This window comes from Entelurus aequoreus, linkage group LG15, assembly GCF_033978785.1.
Source record: "Entelurus aequoreus isolate RoL-2023_Sb linkage group LG15, RoL_Eaeq_v1.1, whole genome shotgun sequence".
Classification (NCBI taxonomy): Eukaryota; Metazoa; Chordata; class Actinopteri; order Syngnathiformes; family Syngnathidae; genus Entelurus; species Entelurus aequoreus.
The window spans coordinates 54,786,108-54,811,020 of record NC_084745.1 but is presented as its reverse complement, the minus strand read 5'-3'; the positions used below and the strand labels follow the sequence as shown (position 1 = coordinate 54,811,020).

Here is a 24,913-nt window from a genome sequence, read left to right as displayed (position 1 = left end):
AATTTCCCGGATTTCCTACAATTCCCAGTTTTTAAAGACATTTTTCCCATTCAAAATGAATTGGCCATTTTTCAATTGATTCAAACTATTCCACCTTCAACACATTCCACTCATTCTGCACATTCAAATTACCATTTTTACAAATTCAAAAAAATTCCAGGAATTTCTAAATTAAAAACTTTACTAGTTCAACATTTCTTGACCGATTTAAACAATTCCAACACCAACCAATTCAGCTCATTCATGCTCCTAATCATTTTCAATAAAATCCTGCTTTTTTCCCAAATTTAAAAATTTCCAGGAAGTTCCCATTGAAATTATTGGACTTTTTTCTAAGTTTCACAATCCCCACATTTTTCAACCTATTCAAACCATTCTAAAATCAACACATTCCACCATTCTGGAAATTAAAAATATAATTTTTCCAAGTTAAAATTTTTTCCAGGATTTTCCAGAATTCCGGATTTTCCAAAGCCCTATTTCCACCCTTTTGTCTGGCGACTACTCTTTCCACATTTGTCAACCCAATTCAAGCATTCCACCATCAAAACATTCCTCTTAACCAGGACAAAAAAAACTAAGTTGTTTTTTGAACTGGAAAAATTCCCGATTTTCCCGAAATTCCAGGAATTCCGTAATACCATTTCTCAATTCAACATGTTACTACTTGAACATTTCTCGACCGATTTAAAAAATGTCATCCTGGACATTCACATTATATTTTTTCCACATTCAAAACATTTCCAGGAATTCCCGTTTTTTGGTAACCTATTTCCACCCTTAAGTTCGACTACTCCTTTCACATTTTTCAACCCACTTCAACCGTTCTACTGTCCAAACATTCCTCTTAATAAGGACAATTACCATTTTTTATGAAATTTCCAAAGAAATTAATTGAACTTTTTTTAAATTTCCACAACTCCTACATTTTTTTCATCTGATTCAAATTGTTCCAACTTCAAAATACTCAGCCTGTTCATGAATTGTGTGTTCTCCTTCAAATCTTCTAAAAAATTTCCCGGATTTCCTACAATTCCCAGTTTTTAAAAGACATTTTTCCCATTCAAAATGAATTGGCCATTTTTCAATTAATTCAAACTATTCCACCTTCAACACATTTCACTCATTCTGCACATTCAAATTACCATTTTTACAAATTCAAAAAAATTCCAGGAATTTCTAAATTAAAAACTTTACTAGTTCAACATTTCTTGACCGATTTAAACAATTCCAACACCAACCAATTCAGCTCATTCATGCTCCTAATCATTTTCAATAAAATCCCGCTTTTTCCCAAATTCCCAAATTTCCAGGAAGTTCCCATTGAAATGATTGGACTTTTTTCTAAGATTCACAATTCCCACATTTTCAACCTATTCAAACCATTCTAAAATCAACACATTCCACCATTCTGGAAATTAAAAATATAATTTTTCCAAGTTAAAAAAATGTCCAGGATTTTCCAGAATTCCTGATTTTCCAAAGCCCTATTTCCACCCTTTTGTCTGGCGACTACTCTTTCCACATTTGTCGACCCAATTCAAGCATTCCACCGTCAAAACATTCCTCTTAACCAGGACAAAAAAATTAAGTTGTTTTTTGAACGGGAAAAATTCCCGATTTTCCCAAAATTCCAGGAATTCCGTAATACCATTTCTCAATTCAACATGTTACTACTTGAACATTTCTCGACCGATTTAAAAAATGTCATCCTGGACATTCACATTATATTTTTTCCACATTCAAAACATTTCCAGGAATTCCCGTTTTTTGGTAACCTATTTCCACCCTTAAGTTCGACTACTCCTTTCACATTTTTCAACCCACTTCAACCGTTCTACTGTCCAAACATTCCTCTTAATTAGGACAATTACCATTTTTTATGAAATTTCCAAAGAAATGAATTGAACTTTTTTTAAATTTCCACAACTTCTACATTTTTTTTCATCTGATTCAAATTGTTCCAACTTCAAAATACTCAGCCTGTTCAGGAATTGTGTGTTCTCCTTCAACTCTTCAAAAAAATTTCCCGGATTTCCTACAATTCCCAGTTTTTAAAGACATTTTTCCCATTCAAAATGAATTGGCCATTTTTCAATTGATTCAAACTATTCCACCTTCAACACATTTCACTCATTCTGCACATTCAAATGACCATTTTTACAAATTCAAAAAAATTCCAGGAATTTCTAAATTAAAAACTTTACTAGTTCAACATTTCTTGACCGATTTAAACAATTCCAACACCAACCAATTCAGCTCATTCATGCTCCTAATAATTTTCAATAAAATCCCGCTTTTTTCCCAAATTTAAAAATTTCCAGGAAGTTCCCATTTAAATTATTGGACTTTTTTCTAAGTTTCACAATCCCCACATTTTTCAGCGTATTCAAACCATTCTAAAATCAACACATTCCACCATTCTGGAAATTAAAAATATAATTTTTCCAAGTTAAAAAAATTTCCAGGATTTTCCAGAATTCCGGATTTTCCAAAGCCCTATTTCCACCCTTTTGTCTGGCGACTACTCTTTTCACATTTGTCAACTCAATTCAAGCATTCCACCATCAAAACATTCCTCTTAACCAGGACAAAAAAAACTAAGTTGTTTTTTGAACTGGAAAAATTCCCGATTTTCCCGAAATTCCAGGAATTCCGTAATACCATTTCTCAATTCAACATGTTACTACTTGAACATTTCTCGACAGATTTAAAAAATGTCATCCTGGACATTCACATTATATTTTTTCCACATTCAAAATATTTCCAGGAATTCCCGTTTTTTGGTAACCTATTTCCACCCTTAAGTTCGACTACTCCTTTCACATTTTTCAACCCACTTCAACCGTTCTACTGTCCAAACATTCCTCTTAATTAGAACAATTACCATTTTTTATGAAATTTCCAAAGAAATGAATTGAACTTTTTTTAAATTTCCACAACTCCTAAATTTTTTTCATCTGATTCAAATTGTTCCAACTTCAAAATACTCAGCCTGTTCAGGAATTGTGTGTTCTCCTTCAACTCTTCTAAAAAATTTCCCGGATTTCCTACAATTCCCAGTTTTTAAAGACATTTTTCCCATTGAAAATGAATTGGCCATTTTTCAATTGATTCAAACTATTCCACCTTCAACACATTCCACTCATTCTGCACATTCAAATGACCATTTTTACAAATTCAAAAAAATTCCAGGAATTTCTAAATTAAAAACTTTACTAGTTCAACATTTCTTGACCGATTTAAACAATTCCAACACCAACCAATTCAGCTCATTCATGCTCCTAATAATTTTCAATAAAATCCCGCTTTTTTCCCAAATTTAAAAATTTCCAGGAAGTTCCCATTGAAATTATTGGACTTTTTTCTAAGTTTCACAATCCCCACATTTTTCAACCTATTCAAACCATTCTAAAATCAACACATTCCACCATTCTGGAAATTAAAAATATAATTTTTCCAAGTTAAAAAAATTTCCAGGATTTTCCAGAATTCCGGATTTTCCAAAGCCCTATTTCCACCCTTTTGTCTGGCGACTACTCTTTTCACATTTGTCAACCCAATTCAAGCATTCCACCATCAAAACATTCCTCTTAACCAGGACAAAAAAATTAAGTTGTTTTTTTAACTGGAAAAATTCCCGATTTTCACGAAATTCCAGGAATTCCGTAATACCATTTCTCAATTCAACATGTTACTACTTGAACATTTCTGGACCGAATTGAAAAATGTCATCCTGGACATTCACATTATATTTTTTCCACATTCAAAACATTTCCAGGAATTCCCGTTTTTTGGTAACCTATTTCCACCCTTAAGTTCGACTACTCCTTTCACATTTTTCAACCCATTTCAACAGTTCAACGGTCAAAATACTCCTCATATTCAGGACAAAAAAAAGTTGGTTAAGGAATTAGAAAAATTTCTGGTTTTCCCGAAATTCCAGGAATATCTCAATTAAGAACTGTTACTAATTCAACATTTCTTGACCGATTTAAACAATTCCAACACCAACCAATCCAGCTCATTCAGGACATTCATGTTCCTAATCTTTTTTTTTTTTTAATCCTGCTTTTCTCAAAATTCCCAAATTTCCAGAAAGTTCCCATTGAACTGAATGGGACATTTTTCCAAGTTGCACAATTCCCACATTTTTCAAGCTATTCAAACATCAACACATTCAACTCATCCTGGACATTCAAACTAACACTTTCCCAAGTTCCACACCAAATTCCGGTTTTCCTGGAAATTCAAACTGTTCAACATTCCTGCATTCATACTACATTCTGTCAGCGTTTCACTTCAACTTCAGCATTGGAGCATTCACCATAATTCCTTCAGGAATTGCCTCATCTGGTTTTCTAAACGATGTTTTGTGCATCTCTGACACTGTCAGGTGACTTCTCGGACTCAAACGCCCGCACCAGCGTGTGTGAAGCATTCCACCTTGCCGCCATCCAAAGGAATAATTAGGAAGCCACAAAGTGTCGAGGAAGCTGCCTCTTCAAAAAGTCGTCTTTGATCCGGGCGTGATTACCGCCCGCTTCATGGCGCCGCCCGCGGACACGAGCGCCGCGAGATGGATGGCGGCCGTCAGCCAACTCGGGAAGATCGTTTGATTTGATGCGGCGGAGGAAGAGGAGGAGGCGCGCCCCCCTAACTTGCTGTCTATTTCACAGCCCGCTGGTCACATGACTGACAGAGCAAATGTACCGGATTGTCCGGACTATAAGGCGCACTGTCAATTTTTGAGAAAATGAAAGGACATGTACGGAATCATTTTGGTTGTGCTTACCGACCTCGAAGCAATTTTATTTGGTGTAATGATAACTGTGACCAGTAGGTGGCAGTCACACATAAGAGATACATGTAGACTGCAATGTGATGGCAGTCACACATAAGAGATTAAAAAAAAAATAATAATAAATCCACAATAATTCTCAGAAATTCAAAAGTGTCAAAAAAAATGTATTTTTTTTTGTTTTTGTTGTTTTTTTACTTTCAATGCTTACATCTCTAGCTCAACTTCAGTATCTATTATAAGATTTTATAATTTTTTTGTTTGTTTTATGTCCTTTTTGTAATATAATTTTTGAGCAATAGCAGTGTTTTGTTTAGTTAAATCCCACTAAATTTATAATGGATCCAAAAGTGTTCAAATTAAGTCATTGTAGAAGTAATTGGAGCCTTAAGTAGGTCAATAATTCATAACATTGATTTTGATTCATTATTATTTTGAGAGAAATGACAGCTTAAAAAAAAAAAAAATCCACAAAAATTCTCAGTGATCCAAAAGTGTTAAAAAAAGGTATTTTTTTTATTTTTATTGTATTTTCATTTTTTTTTACTTTCAACACTTACATCTCCAGTTCAACTTCAGCATCTATTATACGTTTTTATATATTTTTGTGTGTGTTTTTGTTTGTTTTATGTCCTTTTTGTCATAGATTTTTTTTCATGGCAAGCACACAAAATATCCAATATTTTCTCCCCAAATTTTTCAAAATGAAATATTTCATGTGAAGTCATTACAACCTTGAATATGTCAATAAATCATAACATTGATTTTGATTCATTATTATTTTTGGAGAAATGACTGCTTGAAAAAAAAAAAAAAAAAAATCCACAATAATTCTCAGAAATTCAAAAGTGTCAAAAAAAAGGTTTTTTTTTTATGTTGTTGTTTTTTTGTTTTTTTTACTTTCAATACTTACATCTCTAGTTTAACTTCAGCATCTATTATACGTTTTTATATATTTTTGTGTGTGTTTTTGTTTGTTTTATGTCCTTTTTGTCATAGATTTTTTTTCATGGCAAACACACAAAATATCCAATATTTTCTCCCCAAATTTTTCAAAATGAAATATTTGATGTGAAGTCATTACAACCTTCAATATGTCAATAAATCATAACATTGATTTTGATTCATTATTATTTTTGGAGAAACGACAGCTTAAAAAAAAATCCACAATAATTCTCAGGAATTCAAAAGTGTTAAAAAAAGGTATTTTTTTTTGTTTTTGTTGTTTTTTTGTTTTTTTTACTTTCAATGCTTACATCTCTAGCTCAACTTCAGCATCTATTATAAGATTTTATAATTTTTTTGTGTGTTTTTGTTTGTTTTATGTCCTTTTTGTTGTATAATTTTTGAGCAATAGCAGTGTTTTGTTAAGTTAAATCCCACTAAATTTATAATGGATCCAAAAGTGTTCAAATTAAGTCATTGTAGAAGTAATTGGAGCCTTAAATATGTCAATAATTCATAAAATTGATTTTGATTCATTATTATTTTGAGAGAAATGACAGCTTCAAAAAAAAAAATTTTTAAATCCACAATAATTCTCAGGAATTCAAGTGTCAAAAAAAAGGTATTTTTTTTATGTTGTTGTTTTTTTGTTTTTTTACTTTCAATGCTTACATCTCTAACTCAACTTCAGTATCTATTATAAGATTTTATAATTTTTTTGTGTTTTTTTGTTTGTTTTATGTCCTTTTTGTCATAGATTTTTTTTTCATGGCAAACACACAAAGTATCCAATATTTTCTCCCCAAATTTTTCAAAATGAAATATTTGATGTGAAGTCATTACAACCTTAAATATGTCAATAAATCATAACATTGATTTTGATTCATTATTATTTTTGGAGAAATGACAGCTTAAAAAAAAAAAAAAATCCACAATAATTCTCAGAAATTCAAAAGTGTCAAAAAAAAGGTATTTTTTTTATGTTGTTGTTTTTTTGTTTTTTAACTTTCAATGCTTACATCTCTAACTCAACTTCAGCATCTATTATACGTTTTTATATATTTTTGTGTGTGTTTTTGTTTGTTTTATGTCCTTTTTGTCATGGATTTTTTTTCATGGCAAACACACAAAATATCCAATATTTTCTCCCCAAATTTTTCAAAAGAAAATGCTTGATGTGAAGTCATTACAACCTTAAATATGTCAATAAATCATAACATTGATTTTGATTCATTATTATTTTTGGAGAAACGACAGCTTAAAAAAAAATCCACAATAATTCTCAGGAATTCAAAAGTGTAAAAAAAAAAAGGTATTTTTTTTATGTTGTTGTTTTTTTTGTTTTTTTACTTTCAATGCTTAGATTGTTTTATGTCCTTTTTGTCATATAATTTTTGAGCAATAGCAGTGTTTTGTTTAGTTAAATCCCACTAAATTTATAATGGATCCAAAAGTGTTCAAATTAAGTCATTGTAGAAGTAATTGGAGCCTTAAATATGTCAATAATTCATAACATTGATTTTGGTTCATTATTATTTTGGGGGAAATGACAGCTTAAAAAAAAAAAAATCCATAAAAATTCTCAGTGATCCAAAAGTGTTAAAAAAAGGTATTTTTTAAAATTTTATTTTATTTTTTATTTTTTTTACTTTCAACACTTACATCTCTAGTTCAACTTCAGCATCTATTATACGTTTTTATATATTTTTGTGTGTGTTTTTGTTTGTTTTATGTCCTTTTTTGTCATGGATTTTTTTTCATGGCAAACACACAAAATATCCAATATTTTCTCCCCAAATTTTTCAAAATGAAATATTTGATGTGAAGTCATTACAACCTTAAATATGTCAATAAATCATAACATTGATTTTGATTCATTATTATTTTTGGAGAAATGACAGCTTAAAAAAAAAAAAAAAAAAAAAATCCACAATAATTCTCAGAAATTCAAAAGTGTCAAAAAAAAGGTATTTTTTTTATGTTGTTGTTTTTTTGTTTTTTTACTTTCAATGCTTACATCTCTAACTCAACTTCAGCATCTATTATACGTTTTTATATATTTTTGTGTGTGTTTTTGTTTGTTTTATGTCCTTTTTGTCATAGATTTTTTTTCATGGCAAACACACAAAATATCGAATATTTTCTCCCCAAATTTTTCAAAATGAAATATTTCATGTGAAGTCATTACAACCTTAAATATGTCAATAAATCATAGCATTGATTTTGATTCATTATTATTTTTGGAGAAATGACAGCTTAAAAAAATAAATTAAAAAAATCCACAATAATTCTCAGGAATTCAAAAGTGTCAAAAAAAAGGTATTTTTTTTATGTTGTTGTTTTTTTGTTTTTTTTACTTTCAATGCTTACATCTCTAACTCAACTTCAGCATCTATTATAAGATTTTATAATTTTTTTGTGTTTTTGTTTGTTTTATGTCCTTTTTGTCATATAATTTTTGAGCGATAGCAGTGTTTTGTTTAGTTAAATCCCACTAAATTTATAATGGATCCAAAAGTGTTCAAATTAAGTCATTGTAGAAGTAATTGGAGCCTTAAGTAGGTCAATAATTCATACATTTGATTTTGATTCATTATTATTTTTGAGAGAAATGACAGCTTAAAAAAAAATAATTTTAAACCACAATAATTCTCAGGAATTCAAAAGTGTCAAAAAAAAGGTATTTTCTTTATGTTGTTGTTTTTTTTGTTTTTTTTACTTTCAATGCTTACATCTCTAACTCAACTTCAGCATCTATTATAAGATTTTATAATTTTTTTGTTTGTTTTATGTCCTTTTTGTCATATAATTTTTGAGCAATAGCAGTGTTTTGTTTAGTTAAATCCCACTAAATTTATAATGGATCCAAAAGTGTTCAAATTAAGTCATTGTAGAAGTAATTGGAGCCTTAAATATGTCAATAATTCATAACATTGATTTTGATTCATTATTATTTTGGGAGAAATGACAGTTAAAAAAAAAAAAAATCCACAAAAATTCTCAGTGATCCAAAAGTGTTAAAAAAAGGTATTTTTTAAATTTAATTTAATGTTTTATTTTTTTTACTTTCAACACTTACATCTCTAGTTCAACTTCAGCATCTATTATACGTTTTTATATATTTTTGTGTGTGTTTTTGTTTGTTTTATGTCCTTTTTGTCATAGATTTTTTTTCATGGCAAAATACACAAAATATCCAATATTTTCTCCCCAAATTTTTCAAAATGAAATATTTGATATGAAGTCATTACAACCTTAAATATGTCAATAAATCATAACATTGATTTTGATTCATTATTATTTTTGGAGAAATGACAGATTAAAAAAAAAAAAATCCACAATAATTCTCAGGAATTCAAAAGTGTTAAAAAAAGGTATTTTTTTTATGTTGTTGTTTTTTTGTTTTTTTACTTTCAATACTTACATCTCTAACTCAACTTCAGCATCTATTATACGTTTTTATATATTTTTGTGTGTGTTTTTGTTTGTTTTATGTCCTTTTTGTCATAGATTTTTTTTCATGGCAAACACACAAAATATCCAATATTTTCTCCCCAAATTTTTCAAAATGAAATATTTGATGTGAAGTCATTACAACCTTAAATATGTCAATAAATCATAACATTGATTTTGATTCATTATTATTTTTGGAGAAATGACAGCTTAAAAAAAAAAAAAAAAAAAAAAAAAAATCCACAATAATTCTCAGGAATTCAAAAGTGTTTAAAAAAAAAAGGTATTTTTTTTATGTTGTTGGTTTTTTTGTTTTTTTTACTTTCAATACTTACATTTCCAACTCAACTTCAGCATCTATTATAAGATTATATAATTTTTTTGTGTGTTTTTGTTTGTTTTATGTCCTTTTTGCCATATAATTTTTGAGCAATAGCAGTGTTTTGTTTAGTTAAATCCCACTAAATTTATAATGGATCCAAAAGTGTTCAAATTAAGTCATTGTAGAAGTAATTGGAGCCTTAAATATGTCAATAATTCATAACATTGATTTTGATTCATTATTATTTTGGGAGAAATGACAGCTTAAAAAATAAAAAAATCCACAAAAATTCTCAGTGATCCAAAAGTGTTAAAGAAAGGTCTTTTTTTTATTTAATTTAATTTTTTATTTTTTTTACTTTCAACACTTACATCTCCAGCTCAACTTCAGCATCTATTATACGTTTTTATATATTTTTGTGTGTGTTTTTGTTTGTTTTATGTCCTTTTTGTCATGGATTTTTTTTCATGGCAAACACACAAAATATCCAATATTTTCTCCCCAAATTTTTCAAAATGAAATATTTGATGTGAAGTCATTACAACCTTAAATATGTCAATAAATCATAACATTGATTTTGATTCATTATTATTTTTGGAGAAACGGCAGCTTAAAAAAAATCCACAATAATTCTCAGGAATTCAAAAGTGTTAAAAAAAAGGTATTTTTTTGGTTTTTTATTGTTTTTTTGTTTTTTTACTTTCAATGCTTACATCTCTAGCTCAACTTCAGCATCTATTATAAGATTTTATCATTTTTGTGTGTGTTTTTGTTTGTTTTATGTCCTTTTTGTCGTATATTTTTTGAGCAATAGCAGTGTTTTGTTTAGTTAAATCCCACTAAATTTATAATGGATCCAAAAGTGTTCAAATTAAGTCATTGTAGAAGCAATTGGAGCCTTAAATATGTCAATAATTCATAACATTGATTTTGATTCATCATTATTTTTTAAGCAAAGACATTTCAAAAATAGTAAGAGCCTGCATGGCAGTTTTGTGTTATTAGTGAACATTGCAACTTTTTCTTGTTCCATTTCACCTGCTTGATCTTCTATTGAGTCTTTGCTGTCTAGTCTTGTCCTGACTGATGGAGTAAATGTACGCGTGACGGAGCACTTTCTCCACCTGTCCTTCCTTGTTGACGTTGTTGTCCTCACCTTCCTGTCCTCCTCCTCCTCTTCCTCCTCCTCCTCCTCTTTAAAAGCTTCCGGACAGTCGCAGCAGATAGATGCTGGTGTCCTCACGCCGAGGTCGTTTGTTTCGGCCTCCTCGCCAGATCAATCTTGTGCAGGGAAAATCATTACGCAGCTTAAAAGGCAGCTAAGTGAATTACAGTAATTATTTAATGTTTGCTCCTGATCAAGCTAAGTGTCCGTACAAGCTCCTTATTTATTCCTCTGATAGCTCCTCCGTCTCCCAGAGTCCCTGGGTGGATGCAAGAACACACAAACAGTCCCTGGGTGGATGCAAGAACACACAAAAAGTCCCTGGGTGGATGCAAGAACACACAAAAAGTCCCTGGGTGGATGCAAGAACACACAAAACAGGCAACACCACTTGAGAATGCCTTTTTTTTCTTACTTGGATTTCCCTGAAAATATCGGTTGGAAAGTTGTACCGGAACAGGGATGGCCAAAGTGGGGACCGTGGGCCCAAGCTGGACCGTCATGTAATTTGGTTTGGTCCGCCAAATGACATTTTTCAAGATGTGTAATCATTGGTGGACTGGAAAAAGTCAGATTTTGCTGTAAAAAAAAAACTGGCAGTTCAGTCGCCAAAAATGTGCCATAAAATCATTAGTTGTGCCATTTTTCCATTTACAGCAGTGGTCCCCAACCTTTTTGTAGCTGCGGACCGGTCAAAGCTTGAAAATTTGTCCCACGGACCGGGGGGGGGAAAGGGGCATTACATTTTTTATTTATTTATTTATTTATTTATTTATTTATTTATTTATTTTTATTTTTATTTTTATTTTTATTTTTTTTTTTATTTTTTTTTTTTTTTTATTTTATTATTTTTTTTTTTCATAAAGAAATACAATCATGTGTGCTTACGGACTGTATATATATAATATATAATGTATATATTTTGTTTTTTATGTTGATTTAATTTTAAAAAAAAATATTTTTTTTTAATTTCTTGTGCAGCCCAGTGGTTGAGGACCACTGATTTACAGTAATGCACTGCAAAAATATGGAAAGTAGATTTTACAGTAAACAAGTGGGAGCTCAGTCGCCGGAATTTTGCAGCAAAAATAACGATGGTATTGTTTTTCCATTTATAATAATTTATAATAATTTTTTTCTGGAAATAAAATAGCAGTTCGGATGCCAACATTTTGCTAATGTTCTTCAATTAACAGTAATGCACTGTAAAAAAAATTTTTTTTAAATGGCAATAGCGTTTACGGTAAAAACTGGCAGCTCAGTCGGCAGAATTTTAACAAAAAAATAATAGTGGTGCTATTTTTCAATTTATAAAAACTGACTGTAAAAAAAAAATGACCGTATGTATATATTTTTTTCTGGAAATGAAACGGAAGCTCAAATGCCAAAATGTTACCAGAAAAAATAACTGTGGTAATGTTCTTCAATTAACAGTAATGTGTTGTAAAAAAAAACCCAAAAAAAACAGCCATACAGTTTACGGTAAAAACTGACAGCTTAGACACCAGAATTTTAACCAAAAATAACAGAGCTACTGTTTGTCAATTTACAAAAATTGGCTGTAAAAAAATGACCAAATATTTTTTTTCTTGAAATATAACGGCAGCTCAGATGCCAAAGTTTTACCGTAAAAATAACTGTGGTAATGTTCTTCATTTTACAGTAATGCACTGTAAAAATGAACAATTTCCCTTGTGGATCATTAAAGTTTGTCTAAGTCTAAGTCTAAAAAGATAGAAAGTAGATTTTACGGTAAAAAACTGGCAGCTCAGACACTAGAATTTTAACAAAAAATAACAGAACTACTGTTTGTCAATTTACAAAAAATTGACTGTAAAAAAATGACCGTAGATTTTTTTGGGGGGGGAATAAAATGACAGCTCAGATGCCAAAATGTTTACCGTAAAAATAACCGTGGTAATTTTCTTCAATTTACAGTAATGCACTGTAAAAAAGATGGAAAGTAAAATTTACGTCAATTTGTCAATTTACAAAAATTGACAAACAAACAAGTAGCAGCTCAGCCGCCAGAATTTTGCGGCAAAATATTTTTGCTGCTTTTTTTCAATTTACAAAAATTGGCTGTAAAAAAAATACCAAAGATTTTGTTTTCTGGAATTAAAACGACAGCTCAAATGCCCAAAGTTTTACCGGAAAAATAACTCTGGTCATTTTCTTCAATTTACAGTAATGCACTGTAAAAAAGATGGAAAGTAAAATTTACGGCAAAAACTGGCAGCTCAGACACCAGAATTTTAACAAAAAATCATAGTGGTACTGTTTGTCAATTTATAAAAATGGATTATAAAAAAATTAGCGTAGATTTTTTGGGGGATAAATAAAACGGCAGCTCAGATGCCAAAATGTTTACCGTAACAATAACTGTGGTAATTTTCTTTAATTTACAGTAATGCACTGTAAAAAAGATGGAAAGTAAAATGTACATCAATTTGTCAATTTACAAAAATTGACAAACAAACAAGTAGCAGCTCAGCCGCCAGAATTTTGCGGCAAAATATTTTTGCTACTTTTTTTTAATTTACAAAAATTGGCTGTAAAAAAAAGACCAAAGATTTTGTTTTCTGGAATTAAAACGACAGCTCAAATGCCCAAAGTTTTACCGGAAAAATAACTGTGGTCATTTTCTTCAATTTACAGTAATGCAATGTAAAAAAAAAAAAAAACAGCAGCCATACAGTTTACGGTAAAAACTGGCAGCTTAGACACCAGAATTTTAACAAAAAAATAACAGTGCTACTGTTTGTCAATTTACAAAAATGGACTGTAAAAAAAATACCGGGAATTTTTTTTCCTGGAATTAAAACGACAGCTCAAATGCCCAAATTTTTACCGGAAAAATAACTTTTGTCATTTTCTTCAATTTACAGTAATGCACTGTAAAAAAGATGGAAAGTAAAATGTACGTCAATTTACAAAAATTGACAAAAAATCAAGTAGCAGCTCAGCCGCCAGAATTTTGCGGCAACATTTTTTGTGCTACTTTTTTTCAATTTACAAAAATTGGTTGTAAAAAAATTTTTTTTTCTGGAATTAAAACACAATTTTACCGGAAAAATAACTGTGGTAATGTTCTTCAATTAACAGTAATGCAATGTAAAAAAAAAAAAAAAACAGCAGCCATACAGTTTACGGTAAAAACTGGCAGCTTAGACACCAGAATTTTAACAAAAAAATAACAGAGCTACTGTTTGTCAATTTACAAAAATGGACTGTAAAAAAATGACTGTAATTTTTTTTTTTCTGGAATTAAAAACGACAGCTCAAATGCCAAAACTTTTACGGGAAAAATAACTGTGGTAATGTTTTTCAATTTACAATAATGCACTGTAAAAAAAGATGGAAAGTAGATTTTACAGTAAACAAGTAGCAGCTCAGTCGGCAGAATTTTGCGGCAAAGTTTTTGTGCTACTTTTTTTCAATTTACAAAAATTGGCTGTAAAAAAATGATCAAAGATTTTTTTTCTGAAAATAAAACGGCAGCTTAAATGCCAAAATGTTACCGAAATGTTCTTCAATTAACAGTAATGCACTGTAAAAAAAAATAAAAAAAAATAGCCATACAGTTTACTGTAAAAACTGGCAGCTCAGACACCAGAATTTTAACAAAAAATAACAATGTTACTGTTTGTCAATTTACACAAATTGGGTGTAAAAAAATGACCGTAATTTTTTTTTTTCTGGAATTAAAACGACAGCTCAAATGCCCAAATTTTTACCGGAAAAATAACTCTGGTAATGTTCTTCAATTTATAGTAATGCACTGTAAAAAAGATGGAAAGTAAAATTTACGGTAAAAACTGGCAGCTCAGACACCAGAATTTTAACAAAAAATATTAGTGGTACTGTTTGTCAATTTATAAAAATGGATTGTAAAAAAATTTGCGTAGATTTTTTATGGGGGAAATAAAACGGCAGCTCTGATGCCAAAATGTTTACCGTAACAATAAATGTGGTAATTTTCTTTAATTTACAGTAATGACCTGAAAAAAAGATGGAAAGTAAAAATTTACGTCAATTTACAAAAATTGACAAACAAACAAGTAGTAGCTCAGCCGCCAGAATTTTGCGGCAAAATTTTTTGTGCTACTTTTTTTCAATTTACAAAAATTGGCTGTAAAAAAATGACCAAAGATTTTTTTTCTGGAAATAAAACGGCAGCTTAAATGCCAAAATTTTACCGAAATGTTCTTCAATTAACAGTAATGCACTGTAAAAAAAAATAAAAAATAGCCATACAGTTTACTGTAAAAACTGGCAGCTCAGACACCAGAATTCTAACAAAAAATAACAGTGCTACTGTTTGTCAATTTACACAAATTGGATGTAAAAAAATGACCGTACATTTTTTTTTCTGGAATTAAAACGACAGCGCAAATACCCAAATTTTTACCGGAAAAATAACTGTGGTCATTTTCTTCAATTTACAGTAATGCATGTAAAAAAGATGGGAAGTAAAATTTACGGTAAAAACTGGCAGCTCAGACACCAGAATTTTAACAAAAAATCATAGTGGTACTGTTTGTCAATTCATAAAAATGGATAGTAAAAAAATTAGCGTAGATTTTTTTGGGGGGGAAATAAAAAGGCAGCTCAAATGCCAAAATGTTTACCGTAACAATAACTGTGGTAATTTTCTTTAATTTACAGTAATGCACTGTAAAAAAGATGGAAAGTAAAATTTTGCGGCAAAATTTTGTGTGCTACTTTCTTTCAATTTACAAAAATTGGCTGTAAAAAAATGACCAAATATTTTTTTTCTGGAATTAAAACGGCAGCTCGAATGACAAACTTTTACCGGAAAAATAACTGTGGTAATGTTCTTCAATTAACAGTAATGCAATGTAAAAAAAAAAAAAACAGCAGCCATACAGTTTACAGTAAAAACTGGCAGCTTGGACACCAGAATTTTAACAAAAAATAACAGAGCTACTGTTTGTCAATTTACAAAAATGGACTGTAAAAAAAATACCGGGATTTTTTTTTCCTGGAATTAAAACGGCAGCTCAAATGCCCAAATTTTTACCGGAAAAATAACTTTTGTCATTTTCTTCAATTTACAGTAATGCACTGTAAAAAAGATGGAAAGTAAAATTTACGTCAATTTACAAAAATTGACAAACAATCAAGTAGCAGCTCAGCCGCCAGAATTTTGCGGCAAAATTTTGTGTGCTACTTTTTTTCAATTTACAAAAATTGGCTGTAAAAAAATGACCAAATTTTTTTTTTTCTGGAATTAAAACGGCAGCTCGAATGACAAAATTTTACCGGAAAAATAACTGTGGTAATGTTCTTCAATTTACAGTAATGAAATGTAAAAAAAAAAAAAAAAACAGCAGCCATACAGTTTACGGTAAAAACTGGCAGCTTAGACACCAGAATTTTAACAAAAAAATAACAGAGCTACTGTTTGTCAATTTACAAAAAAAAATTAATTAATAAATAAATAAGTTAAAAAATCGATTTTTATAAACATGAGAATCGATTCTGAATCCGACAACGTGAGAATCGCGATTCGAATTCGGATCGATTTTTTCCCACACCCCTAATATATATACATATATAATTTTTTTTTTTTTTTTTTTTTTTGATATGTGTGCTAGTTCTAGTTTTTATTTTTATTTATTTTTATTATATCTTTTATTTATTTTTTTAATACACTGTAGCACTTTGAGGTTGTTCGCTCAATGTAAAGTGTTTTTTTACAAATAAAATCTAATAGTATTATTATTATTATAATACTCCTATGTTGAAGCACAGTACAATCCATCAAGTGGTGTGGCTTCATAGCTTACCAAAGTCCTACTAAAACATTTTGATAGATTTTTGAGCGCCGTGTGTAAAGTTCTATATTTTCAATGGAACGTATAAAATGTTGGTGTTGTTTACTTGAGTCATATTGCAGTCTACACATATCTCTTATGCTTGACTGCCATCTACTGTTCAGAAGCACAGTACAATCCATCAAGCGGTGTGGCTTCACAGTTTACCAAAGTCATACTAAAACATTTTGATATGTTCTATATTGGTCTATATTCTCAGTGGAACGTATAAAATGTTGGTGTTGTTTACTTGAGTCATATTGCAGTATACACGTATCTCTTATGTGTGACTGCCATCTACTGGTCACACTTATCATTTCACCATGCACCAAATAAAATAGCTTTGATGTCGGTAAGCACAACCAGAATTATTCCGTACATTAAACGCACCAGGTTATAAGGCGCACTGTCAATTTTTGAGGGAAAAAAAATATTTTAAGTCCGTAAAATACAGTAGTCCTTTCGAAGAGTAGTCCAGGATACCGAACAAGCCTAGTCCTGGGCCTTGGAGGAGGTCCACCTCCCTTACAGTCACTTCCTGGCTGGATAAAAACATCAGATGGTATGAAGTGAAAGCTGGAATGATGATTGGCTCAGTTGGAGAAGACATGTTGGATGGATGGATGGATGGATGGATGTTGGGCTAACATTTGTTGAAGACATGTTGGATGGATGTTGGGCTAACATTTGGAGAAGACATGTTGGATGGATGTTGGGCTAACATTTGTTGAAGACATGTTGGATGGATGTTGGGCTAACATTTGTTGAAGACATGTTGGATGGATGTTGGGCTAACATTTGTTGAAGACATGTTGGATGGATGTTGGGCTAACATTTGGAGAAGACATGTTGGATGGATGTTGGGCTAACCGTTGGAGAAGACATGTTGGATGGATGTTGGGCTAACATTTGGAGTAGACATGTTGGATGGATGTTGGGCTAACATTTGTTGAAGACATGTTGGATGGATGTTGGGCTAACATTTGTTGAAGACATGTTGGATGGATGTTGGGCTAACATTTGGAGAAGACATGTTGGATGGATGTTGGGCTAACATTTGTTGAAGACATGTTGGATGGATGTTGGGCTAACATTTGTTGAAGACATGTTGGATGGATGTTGGGCTAACATTTGTTGAAGACATGTTGGATGGATGTTGGGCTAACATTTGTTGAAGACATGTTGGATGGATGTTGGGCTAACATTTGGAGAAGACATGTTGGATGGATGTTGGGCTAACCGTTGGAGAAGACATGTTGGATGGATGTTGGGCTAACATTTGGAGAAGACATGTTGGATGGATGTTGGGCTAACATTTGGAGTAGACATGTTGGATGGATGTTGGGCTAACATTTGTTGAAGACATGTTGGATGGATGTTGGGCTAACATTTGTTGAAGACATGTTGGATGGATGTTGGGCTGACATTTGTTGAAGACATGTTGGATGGATGTTGGGCTAACATTTGTTGAAGACATGTTGTATGGATGTTGGGCTAACATTTGGAGAGGACATGTTGGATGGATGTTGGGCTAACATTTGTTAAAGATATGTTGGATGGATGTTGGGCTAACATTTGTTGAAGACATGTTGGATGGATGTTGGGCTAACATTTGTTGAAGACATGTTGGATGGATGTTGGGCTAATATTTGTTGAAGATGTGTTGGATGGATGTTGGGCTAACATTTGTTGAAGACATGTTGGATGGATGTTGGGCTAACATTTGGAGAGGACATGTTGGATGGATGTTGGGCTAACATTTGTTGAAGACATGTTGGATGGATGTTGGGCTAACATTTGTTGAAGACATGTTGGATGGATGTTGGGCTAACATTTGGAGAAGACATGTTGGATGGATGTTGGGCTAACCGTTGGAGAAGACATGTTGGATGGATGTTGGGCTAACATTTGGAGAAGACATGTTGGATGGATGTTGGGCTAACATTTGGAGTAGACATGTTGGATGGATGTTGGGCTAACATTTGTTGAAGACATGTTGGATGGATGTTGGGCTAACATTTGTTGAAGACATGTTGGATGGATGTTGGGCTAACATTTGTTGAAGACATGTTGGATGGATGTTGGGCTAACATTTGTTGAAGACATGTTGGATGGATGTTGGGCTAACATTTGTTGAAGACATGTTGGATGGATGTTGGGCTAACATGTTGTTGTTGAGGACATGTTGGATGGATGTTGGGCTAACATGTTGTTGTTGAGGACATGTTGGATGGATGTTGGGCTAACATGTTGTTGTTGAGGACATGTTGGATGGATGTTGGGCTAACATGTTGTTGTTGAGGACATGTTGGATGGATGTTGGGCTAACATGTTGTTGTTGAGGACATGTTGGATGGATGTTGGGCTAACATGTTGTTGTTGAGGACATGTTGGATGGATGTTGGGCTAACATGTTGTTGTTGAGGACATGTTGGATGGATGTTGGGCTAACATGTTGTTGTTGAGGACATGTTGGATGGATGCTTCATATTTCCACTGTGGTTGACCTCCACATAATTAATGATCTGGACTCCGACATCAAAGAATGCTGATTAAACTTTGTCCACTTTTTTTTACTTTTTTGAATGACCATTTGTCTCCATCCCCCTCGGGGGTGGAATGTTTAGTTTCTCTCTCTCTCTCCGCCTTGGTAAAAGAGAATTATTCATGGCATCCTCTGGGGGAGAAGTCGATCTTTCCCGCTAAGTCAGAGAGTTGTTGTTGTCACTTTTCGGTCACGCCGAGTGTAGGACCTCGGGCGTTGTTGATTTTAATCCGCTGTTTCTTGGCGGCACGCTTGTCAGGCTGAATATGAAGCTGGCGTGCTCTGCTCTGCTCTTCATCAAGGTGCACAGGGACTGACATCATACTTTATGTAGAGCAGGGTGGGAAAAATAAGACCCGCGGGCCACACGCGGCCCGTTTGGATTCTCAATCCGGCCCGCCGGACGTTCCACATCATTTCTTTAGACCAGGGGTGTCCAAACTTTTTCCACTGAGGGCCGCATTCTGAAAAATCAAAGCTAGCGGGGGCCATTTTGATTTTTTTGATTTTAAAAACCAATACAATGTATGTATAAAAATATACATTTAGGCCTCCACTCAGGCTTGATCCTGAGGACCCCAAAGGGTTTTGGTCAAAAAAATATAAAAAATGTGTCATTATTCAGTATTATTATTTGTGTTATTATTAGGGATGTCCGATAAATGCGTTAAAATGTAATATCGGAAATTATCGGTATCGTTTTTTTTATTATCTGTATCGGTTTTTTGTTTTTTGTTTTTTTTAATTAAATCAACATAAAAAACACAAGATACACTTACAATTAGTGCACCAACCCAAAAAACCTCCCTCCCCCCATTTCTTTCTGTTATCAATATTCTGCTTCCTACATTATATATCAATATATATCAATACAGTCTGCAAGGGATACAGTCCGTAAGCACACATGCTGCTCCACTAATAGTACTAACCAGGCCTGGCCCTAACCAATCTGGCGCCCTAGGCAAGATTTTAGGTGGCGCCTACTATACAAAGTATTTCAACGGTCGAAATCTGCACTTTTGAGTGTTATCGGAGTTATTACGGTAATGTAATTTTTTTAGAGCGGTTATTTACACAGACTTTGTAAGTGTTTATTGACCTACCTCGATGGCTTCCAAACGGTGTCCGTGTCAGGGCAGTAAAACGGCTCACCCACGGTGACGTTTCGGTGGATTTATTGAGGAATTTGTGAAACTGAAACAATACAAAAATAATACTAGCGCTTGTTAACGTGCTAGCATATTAACTAATGTTAACCACTCTAGCTTGTAAATACACATCACTATTATCAAACATGCAACGGTTTAGTAAGGAAGAATTGTTGTAGTTATATTGTAAAACTTACAAATGTTGCATGGAGCGATGAATGAAGAATCCATAGGAGTAGACGGAACGGCGCTTGTACTTCCGGTTCAAGGCCCGAAACAAAAGGAAATATTGAACTCGTCCAAAAGATGGCGCCGTAGCACAGATAACACACCTTTTTCATAAACGTGTGGGAGTTACTAGGATGTAAGTTTGTTGTAAACAAAACATTATGGCCGTTAGCGTAGAAAAATCCTATTTACCTATTATGGGAAATGACTGCCAGATACATCCGGAGCAAAACGTTCTACGTTGTGAAATAAGTTATTTACACGGATTTTGTAAGTGTTTATTGACATACCTCGATGGCTTCCAAACGGTGTCCGTGTCAGGGCAGTAAAACGGCTCACCCACGGTGACGTTTCGGTGGATTTATTGAGGAATTTGTGAAACTGAAACACTAAAAAGATAATACCGTCCACAGGGTTTCTACTGGTATGGATTCTTCATTCACGCTTTGATCCCTTAGGGGCGGTGGATGGTTGACGATGCGCTTATACAGCAGCAGCCGGCCTCCGTAGCTCCCACTCCTTTCCCTCTGTTGCAAGTTTTGTTGATTCTATGTAACTTCAGTGTTTCCCACACATTCATTTATTTGTGGCGGCCCACCACGAAAGAATTGCGTCCACCACAAATTTTAATTTTTTTTTATTTATCTATTTTTCTATTATTATTTTTTTTTAAATTACTTTATTTTATTTTTTTAATAATTTTTTTTATTTTTATTTATTTTATTTTTTTTGTCCTGTCCAGCTTCTCAGGCAAATCATATAGTTGATGTAGATGCCCAAAAGAGAAGTGTAGGATACTTCTCTTGTTGCCTTATTTGTATTTGACCACTACTGTTTTCTGTTTATTTGTTACTGACTGTGGCAGGACACCTCTGCCTCTGTTTCACTTTATGTTGCTGGTAAATAATATGGTTGTAGTTAAATTATTTAGTATGCACTAATTAAAGGGGCAGAGCTTTAATAGACATTTTAGCTTTTATATTTTATAAGATATATTTTTTGTAAGAACCACAATTAATAAATATATTTCAGTGAATAACTTATTGTTCAAATCCGTATATAAATATGTACATAATGTGTTGTAAATATATTGTAAAATGGATGGATGGATGGATGGACGTTTAAAACAAAACTGTTATTATTAATTAGTAAGTATACATTTTTTGAGCCTTTTTAGAGAAAATCATATCATTGTAGTAAATTATGCAAATTACTCGATGGTGTCATGGTGACCACGCCCATAGCCACGCCCCCACCGCCACAGGTATCTTGGCAGTTTATGGGAAACACTGTACTTGGTGATGTGTGCTATGGCTATGAGGTTTTTTTTCCCTCGGCCTCAGTCTGGACCCCCTCCCTGGAGTCCAGACGTCACCGTGGATCACCCGTTTTTCTTTAGTTTCACGCCTCAAACCGGAAGTACAAGTGCCAGAAGTACTCGCCGTCCACGGGGTTTCTACTCGGATGGATTCTTCATTCATCACTCCATGCAACATTTGCAAGTTTTACAATATAACTACAACAATTCTTACTTACTAAACCGTTGCATGTTTGATAATAGTGATTTCATGCAAATGTGTATTTACAAGCTAGAGTCGCCATCCACCGCCCCTAAGGGATCAAAGCGTGAATGGATAATCCATACCAGTAGAAACCCTGTGGACGGCTACTAGACGGAACGGCGCTTGTACTTCCGGTTCAAGGCACGAAACTAAAGTACTGTAGGCTTTTAACCCGCAGTGAGCAAACTCATCCAAAAGATGGCGTGTGTTGAGTAGGTAAGAATTCCATCCATCCATTTTCTACCGCTTATTCCCTTCGGGGTCGCGGGAGGCGCTGGAGCCTATCTCAGCTACAATCGGGCGGAAGGCGGGGTACACCCTGGACAAGTCGCCACCTCATCGCAGGGAAATGATAAAAAAATGAAAAAAATTATTACACTTAAATTAAGTAAGAATGACATGTATTTATGGTTATAAAAAGTATAAACAATAGAAAAAATACACAAAAATTAAGTCCAAATGTAATGTATTTATGGTTAAAAAATGATAAACAATTAAAAAAAATACACTTAAATTAAGTAAGAATTTTATTTATGGTTATAAAAATAAACAATAGAAAAAAATACACTTAAATTAAGTAAGCATTAAGTGTATGTATGGTTATAAAAATATAAACAAAAATAAAAATACACTTCAATTAAGTAATTCAATGTATTTATGGTTGTAAAAATATAAATAGAAAAAATACACTTAAATTAAGAATGAAATGTCTATATGGTTAAAAAAATATAAACATTAAAAAAAATCATTTTTACTTAATTTAAGTGTATGTATGGTTATAAAAATATAAACAATAGAAAAAATACACTTAAATTAAGTAAGAAGGAAATGTCTTTATGGTTATACATATATATACACATATATATATATATATATATATATATATATATATATATATATATATATATATATATATATATATATATATATATATATATATATATATATACATATATATATATATATATATATATATATATGTATGTATATATATATATATATATATATATATATATATATATGTATATATATATATATATATATATATATATATATATATACATATATATATATATATATATATATATATATATGTGTGTGTGTATATATATATATATATGTGTGTACATATATATATATATATATATATATATATATATATATATATATATATACATATATATATATATATATACATACATACATACATATATATACATACATATATATATATACATATCTATATATATACATACATATATATATATATATATATATATATATATATACATATACATACATATATATATATACATATATATATACATATACATATATATATATATATATATATATATATATATATATATATATATATATATATATATATATATATATATATATATATATATATACATATATATATACATATATATTAGGGCTGCAACAACTAATCGATTAAAATTGTTGTAGTTATATTGTAAAACTTACAAATGTTACTTGGAGTGATTCTGATTCAGATTCAGATTCAGAAATACTTTATTAATCCCCGATGGGAAATAGAGACCGAGGGGGAATTAGATGTTCAGCACAATCCCATTCAAGATCAGACAAACATTACAGGAAGACTGAAAAAGGATCGCTGGGAAGTAAAAAAAAAACCATTCAGTCAAAGGCTGGACTGGATGGTAAAATCCTCATAGCCATAGTACACATAAACATGTTACATAGAATCAACAAAACTTGCAACAGAGGGAAAGGAGTGGGCGCAACGGAAGCCGGCTACTGCTGTATAAGCGCATCGTCAACCATCCACCGCCCCTAAGGGATTAAAGCGTGAATTAAGAATCCGTAGGAGTAGAAACCCTGTGGACGGCTACTAGACGGAACGGTGCTTGCACTTCCGGTTCAAGGCACGAAACTAAAGTCCTGTAGGCTTTCAACCCGCAGTGAGCAAACTCGTCCAAAAGATGGCACCGTTGCACAGATAACACACCTTTTTCATATATGTGTCGGCGTTACCAGGATGTAAGTTTGTTGTAAACAAAACATTATGGCCGTTAGCAAAGAAAAATGCTATAAACTGTAAAGGGAAATTTCAGAATAATTGTATCTAAGTTATCACAAAACTTTGCGTTTCAATGAGACAAAAGCTGTCTTTGATCTTACCAATCAAAAGGCTTGTAAAACTCCACTGTGCAGGATGGGAAGCGACATAAAGGTGTCGGTTTCTTTGATGTATTGCAATGCACAGGAAGATTTTGTCTTGACCCGAGATCTACAAAGCGGGGAGGAAGCAGGACCAGGCACCTTTTCTTTGAACTGTTTTGTGACCAAGGGCGATGGCTGTTTACGACCCCCCCTCCCTTACAAACAGCTGTTGCCATGTAATCAGGGAAAGTCCAAATAAAAGAGGAGGCGTACAATCTTTCGTCAGAGCGTGGTGGAAGACTGTACAAAGAGTACAGCCCAGACGTCTCTCCTCAGCGAGCTAAATTGAATTCTGTCTCTGTTTAATTCCTTGCTTCTTGTCTGTTTAATAGATGCCATCAGTGTTGGAACCTGACAGGAAATGACACCAAATACCTGTAAATCAGGAAACCTTCGATCGTCATGGGTCCTTTAAGTGCACCACATGCCCAGGGACTTGACCAATCCAGGGACTATGGTCAATATACCCATGCTAACAGCGCGATGATGCATACAAGTCACCTGAGTGGCAGCCTACAGGTGAAGAACACCTTCAATAACACCTGTATTGATCTGCCTCCATAACAACCGTATTGATTGTGTTGCTGAGAGTTCTGGGGCTCTTTGAGCGTCTCAACTTATGAAAGTAACAAATGACCCCCCCTCTGCCTTTTTGATTTGGACCAGCGCTATGATTCAAAGTCACGCTGACCT

The 24,913-nt window shown here is 32.4% G+C and overlaps 1 long non-coding RNA gene across 2 annotated transcripts in view; it reads left to right on the top strand.

Moving 5' to 3' along the window:
- LOC133630514 (uncharacterized) overlaps positions 1-24,913 on the top strand; it is a 173,404-nt gene that overhangs the window by 148,391 nt on the left and 100 nt on the right. For both annotated transcript variants that reach the window (XR_009821268.1, XR_009821269.1), the window contains exons 4-5: positions 24,553-24,739; positions 24,887-24,913. The exon at positions 24,887-24,913 is cut by the window's right edge and continues 100 nt beyond it. This is a non-coding gene — a long non-coding RNA (uncharacterized LOC133630514). The remainder of the gene's footprint in view (positions 1-24,552; positions 24,740-24,886) is intronic.